This window comes from Eretmochelys imbricata, chromosome 13, assembly GCF_965152235.1.
Source record: "Eretmochelys imbricata isolate rEreImb1 chromosome 13, rEreImb1.hap1, whole genome shotgun sequence".
NCBI lineage: Eukaryota > Metazoa > Chordata > Testudines > Cheloniidae > Eretmochelys > Eretmochelys imbricata.
The window spans coordinates 22,692,204-22,698,508 of NC_135584.1; positions in this window are offsets into that span (position 1 = coordinate 22,692,204).

Here is a 6,305-nt window from a genome sequence, read left to right on the forward strand (position 1 = left end):
AGCATCAGATTCTCAGACATTAAGGAAGGCATTTCAGGGCAGCTTATTTCTTACTAGCCTCTTGATCTCAGTTATTCTCAATGCATGTGACAGAAAGAGGCTTGCATGGGGTAAGATCTGTAACTAGAGCTCTGTTTTTACTTTTGCTTTATTGGGTCATCAGTAGCAAGGGAGGGACGTTTTATTGCATGGACTGAAAACTACAGCTATCTTTGTGGGGAGGCAAGGAAATAGACCCTAACACAGGCAGGAAGTTGGTCTTGACTAAACAAGCAGCAGAATGGCCAGACCAAAGGTGGGTTTTCACCTACCTCTTTCTCAGTATCCTTTGTACACTGGAGGGGTCTTTTTAAAATTACTTTCAGGAGAAAAGGAGAGAACAGCGGGGTTGACTGACGTCTTATTTCTCTGTGTTTGCATTTTTTGCTATGCAGGGCATAATCTGGTTCTTAGGGAGTTAATGCACCTGCCATTCCAATGCTGACAAGCAGTTTTTCAGAGGAATATGGAATTTTTTTTAAGAGCCCCAAAGACTGCACTCTCGAGACTTCCCAAATCCTGCCAATAACTAGCAGGTACCAGCACGTGAACATTTGACCACGCTATGATTGATGGTGTTTATTTGTGGCTTGCTGCGTAAACCGCTTTTATCTTTTGCTTTGTCTCTCTCTCTTGAATAAAGACATTTTAGCCATTTGGGTTGTGGGGAAGTGGTTCATCCAGTCCCTTTGCTTTCTTACAGCTGCTCTGCTCCGCTGAGAGTTTTAAAGAAATAAGTAATCAGTGGTGAGAAATTAAGAGCTATTGTCAGAGAAGCCTTTTGTCTAATAACATGGAGATTATCTGCGGACAGAAGGGGGCAAACTTCCAAGGAAGCTCTGCCAGAGGGAGTGCCACCCCCATAGCTTTGTTCTTCTTCTGCTTCCTTTTCATAATCCATCACTGAGAGGGTGCATGAGGGAGTGGAGTGAAGGGCAGAGCTCCTCTCTGTGGCATTTCTACCCAGTCATAGGCCACAAGACTTGAATAAGTCAATGCTGACAGAAGCTGCATTATCTTATCCAGTCCTATCCGCATCCTCACACTGAAGTCTCCTGATGAGGAAAGCCAAAGGGCACAGGAGCCAGTGACAGCGCAGTTCTAGAGATGTGCTATAATGGGGGGAGGTCCCCTTCTCCTGCAGAGAAATGGGAACTAACCTCACCTGCCCAAATGGAGAGCCCACAGGGAAATCCACTAGTGGAAGTGTGTGGATCTCCCAGCCCCTCCATAGAAGCACCCATGCAGTAGTTAAAGGGGCCTTTAAGATTTTAATGGGCTTATAGTGAGTAGGAACAAAACCCCAAACTGGATTTGATTCCTCCTTGGATTGCACAGATGCCTGATTGCTTTTACTGCTTGTTCTAAGCCTCTCTACACTAGCCAGCAGGCTCGAGAGAGGCAGAGGAGTATTTTCATTTCTCTCTTAGGTTAACATGCTATTTTTTCTTTTGAAGGGAAAAAATTGATCTGATGAAAGCTAAAGCATGAAGCACCTGGCAACAAGACAGAAGGGGAGATCTACAAGAAGACCATCTTGACGCCGCCTGGCTGAATCCAAGCAGAAGTAACTGTTTCCTCAGTGTTGCTGGGTTAGTTTTAATACAGTTAGGTCAGTCCAAGTAGGTTCCGTTTGCAGGGAACTTCTCTGCTTTCATTCTCCCCTGAGGCTAGATGAGAATTCTGAGCACAAGTGAACCCAAGAAAGCACATAACGAGACAACCAAAGCCACCCAGTCTGAATTGCAGACAAAGCCATAAGTTGGCCCATGTTCATCTAAAGACGGAGTCCTCAGTGCCCCAAGGATCGTCTTGGAGATTACATGTGGTGGTAATACATAAATTGTGCAGCAACACTTGGTGCAGTATTGTTTTACTTAAGACAATACAGCTGTACTTTGTGCAACATAACCATATGCAGGCATCTGGGATTGCTCTACACTGATAGATACTGAAATACTGGTTGGATTATGGTTCCGTGCTTAGGTAGGGGGTACATGGATATTTGAGGCTGATTTTTTATCCTTGATTACATCTGTATGTATTACCCATACAATGCATAAGTAAGGGAAGAGAATCCTGCCATATCAAATATGATATTTTAGCTCAGGCAACTTTCTTTCCCTCTTTGATGGAAGTGATTCTGCAGACCAGACCCAGAAACAGGGGAAGAAAGAGATTGATTTCCCGCTCTCTGGATTTTAAAGGAGGATTGTCACGTTGGTATTGTAGTAAATATGGATAGAGATAGTTTTTTCTGCATTTTTAAAAATGCAGGACAGAGAGAGACTGATGAGAAGATGAGCATCTCCTGTCAATGGGAGTTGAAGGCATGTAACTTCTCATAGAATCACTCTCCTGGCTTTCATTTGACAATATGGAGGATATCTACCAGAACCATCGGTACTCAGATTAAGTACTCAGAGCAGGACCCACCAGGAAAGAACGAAGTGTTGGATTTTCCTCCTAAATCAAGAGAAGTCAGTACTGACTCAAGTCAATGCAGTCACTATGGTTCAAGACCAGCATGGTAACTACAGAGAATTCTTTCCCAGGAATCTGCCTGGTGGGTCTTGCCCCCAGGCAATTTAAAGTCAGACATGGGAGTTATGCCCACCTATAGCCCTCCTGTAACATGTTATTTGCACTTTATAGACCTGAACAGAGTGTTGTACAAAGATACACTGATCAGTCCTTCCAACACTTATATTAAGTATTATCTCCATTACACAGATGGAGCAAAATACACAGATTAGGTGACTTCCCTAAGGCCGCTTAGTGAGCCAGCAGTAGAATTCAGAAGCTCCTGGCTCCTTCTAAACTAGTCACTCTCCATTTTCTTCCACAGGGGTTTGCTACTCTGTCTCTTCCTCCAGACATGAAGATGGACACACAGACTGACTCTTACGCAACATGTTGGGTCTCTCATTGATGTTGCTATTGGTAAATCTGGGGTAGTTTCCTCTCAGTGAGATTTAGGCACATCAGCTACAGAACACCTGAAAGATTTCCCTGGGACCCACTGACACGGCAAGAAATCTGCCCTTGTCCCAGTCAGAGAATCCAGGACCATGCTGCTTTGCAAAATAAGCCTGTTAACAGGAAAATATCAGTGAGTAACTGTTATCTACACAAGTGTCTGCAAAATGGTCAAACAGTGTCACCTACAGGGAAGAGGGAAAGTTACAACTGTAAGTGCTAGGTAACTGGAATAACTGTACTGCAGACACGTTGTGTGATCTGAAGCTGGTCAGAGCCCAGCTGAATGACCAGTCACTTTTGCTCACTTGAATTAGAATTCAGAAGCTCCTGGCTCTTTCTAAGCTAATCAATCTCCATTCTCTCCCACCTAGTTCTGCTATTATGTCCTGTCCTGCAAGAGAAGTGCCGATATTTCGTAGGGCCTTATATCAGTCTCTGAACTGGAGCAAACATGTTTTGGGTGCACAAGCCCCAGACTGACATAGGCACATGGTTAGCTACATGAGCAGTTTCATTTTCATATGAATCTGACAGGAGATGCTGAAACTCATGCACAATGTTGGGGCCAAATAGCCAGTATTTAGCATAGATGAAACCTGGGAGATGTGTAGTGAAGGAGCGAGCTCAGCCCAAGAGCCAGTATAGAAAGACCATGGTCAGGATTCTAGGAGACAGACAAGCTTCCTTGCTCTGAAGTTGACCACAGGGGAGGGGAGATTTCAAAGAGAGCGTGGGATAAATACATGGATAGCATTCAATTAAACCAGGGACTGTGACCTGAGGTCTGAGCAGGGGACTGGCAGCACAGCCTCCTGGGTTTGATTGCTGGTCCTGCTACTGACTTACTGTTTGCCCTGGGACAAGTCATTTCACCTCTGTGCCTTACTTTTCCCACCTGTAAGATGGGGCAAGTAATATTCACCTAGTTCATGCTGAGGTGTCAGCTTTATTCATTAGTATGGATACAACGTTTTGAGGTCCTCCGCTGGAAGGCTTTAGAGCTGCCAAGTAACAATCTACACGTCACAGTGCCACACGGGTGATTACATGGAGAAAGGCTGTGTCCAACCCCATATGTAACTCGGTAGCAAGTAACTCAGCAGGAACAATCAGTCACAAGATATAAGCAGAAAGTGAGGCAGGTAGTCCTACCGCCAAGTAATACTGTCTCCCTACCTACTGAGCTTGCCAGTAAGATTTGAGTTGAGACTCACTTTTGATTCCCAGCAACTTCACGAGGTCACAGCTACAAATGAGGCAGTCAGCAGAGGTGATGTGCGTGTAGCAAGGGACCACAGAATAGCCCTGATATGGTCACATTCCACCTCAACTTTAGAGGAATGAAACCTGTGCTTGGTGCCTGCGAAGGTTTTCCAAAGGCTGAGACTGATTCAGCTAAGGAAAAAGCAACTGCACTTTGCTGCCTTTTCATTAAAACTTGGGAAAACTGTTTCCTAGTCATTGTCACCTTTTGAATTTTAACAACTGGCCCAGGAGATCATTATTTATCAGCCAATGTTACATATCATGGGCAACCTGGACCTAGATAACCAATTCAGTGAGGGATTTCTATAGATATGGGAAGTTACCAGTATTAGAGAAGCATTCAGAGACTCACGACTGAGATCCAGACCTCCTGGTGTATATATAGGGAGTGATAGTCCCTGCTCCAAAAAAAAAAAAAAGAGTTGAAATAAAGAGAATGGGTAAGGGAAAGAATCAGTCCCCCCATTTTACATATGGAACACTGAGATCTAGTGACTTACCCAAGGTAATACAGCCAATCAGTGGCAGGACTGGGAAAAGTACCTAACTTCCTATCCATTGGACTGCACGGCTTCCCGGATTACAATGAACATGGGATGACATGGTTGTCATCCCTTGTACTATTGTGCTAAGGGGCATTAGCATGTAAAAGCAGGGGAGTCTTCTCAGTAAGGTTGCAGAGGACAGGTTAGAGTAGTCCCGTGAACAGGCAAAACTTCAGTGAAGGAGGTGGAAAGTCACATGCTAAAGAAATGATTGCTTGAGGCAATGGAGCAATTTTAGGGATGGGGCAATTCAAGAAGAGGGGGCATGTTCCACTGTCTGTTAATTTGTGGTTTCCCCCCACAGAACCCCCCCCACCACCATAAACCTAATAGCTGCAGCCACAGCATTTACTGCACATTACGGCATCTGAGAAAGTGCTGACTGGGACAGCTGACAACCGCGTTGCAATGTAATTCACACCATAACATCATCTCCCAGGCTCTTGGATTTCTCACTGAAAAATTATGTGATGCTTTTTTGGAAACCCAATAGGAAGTTATTGATACATAGCACACACCAAACACACACACTGGCTTTCAGCAAATTAGCGCTAGCCTTTTAAAAATAAGATTGTTTAAAAATAAATAAAATAAGGTCTCTCCCCCCTCCTCCCCTGTTTAAATTCAATGGATTTTTCTCAACGGCAGCTTGAGGTTTAAGAAATGTGTTTATTTCATCATTTGCCTACTCTGTCTGCAACATCTGGGTAACTCACTCTAGCATTCCTTTGAGTGGAGATTGTTTCATTTGTTAATTTCTGTCCTAGGGCTTATCTACATGGCGCTGCAGTCCAGACAACGGGAAGGTGAACTGTAGAGAACTCTAAAGCATTAGGTTCTAACTGTCCCATGCAGACCCCGCTGCCACAAACTAAAAGGTGGCTAGTCCATATTTTCACAGATTCCAGGGCCAGAAGGGACCAGTGTATAACAGGTCAGAGAACTTCCCCAAAATCATCCCTACAGCACATCTTTTAGGAAAACATCTAATCTTGATTTTTAAATTGCCAGTGATCCACCATGCCCCTGGGTAAATTGTTCTAATAGTTAATTACCCTCACAGTTAAAACGTACACCTTATTTCCAGTCTGAGTTCATCTAGCTCCAAACTGGACTACGCTACTGTGCCCTACGTACCTTTTCGTTCGCACCAGAAGGTTAGAGCACAACAGCTCTACAATTCGCTCCTCCCCCCATAGTCTGGACTGCAGTGCCATGTGGACAATCCCTTAGATATTTATATGCCATCACTCCCTGAGGTCTTGAGGTACAGTCCAGAAAGTTTCTATAGATCTTAGTACACAGAAATCGCTGAAAATTGGCCAATGTTTGGAGGAGGAAAGATTTCAATTTTTATTTCCTTTCATGATATAAAATATAATTAGAGCTGTGCAAAATTGGCAAATGAAACTCCCTCCCACCCCTAGCAATAAATGCAGATTCAACTACACCAAAACATTTCCCGAATTCTAG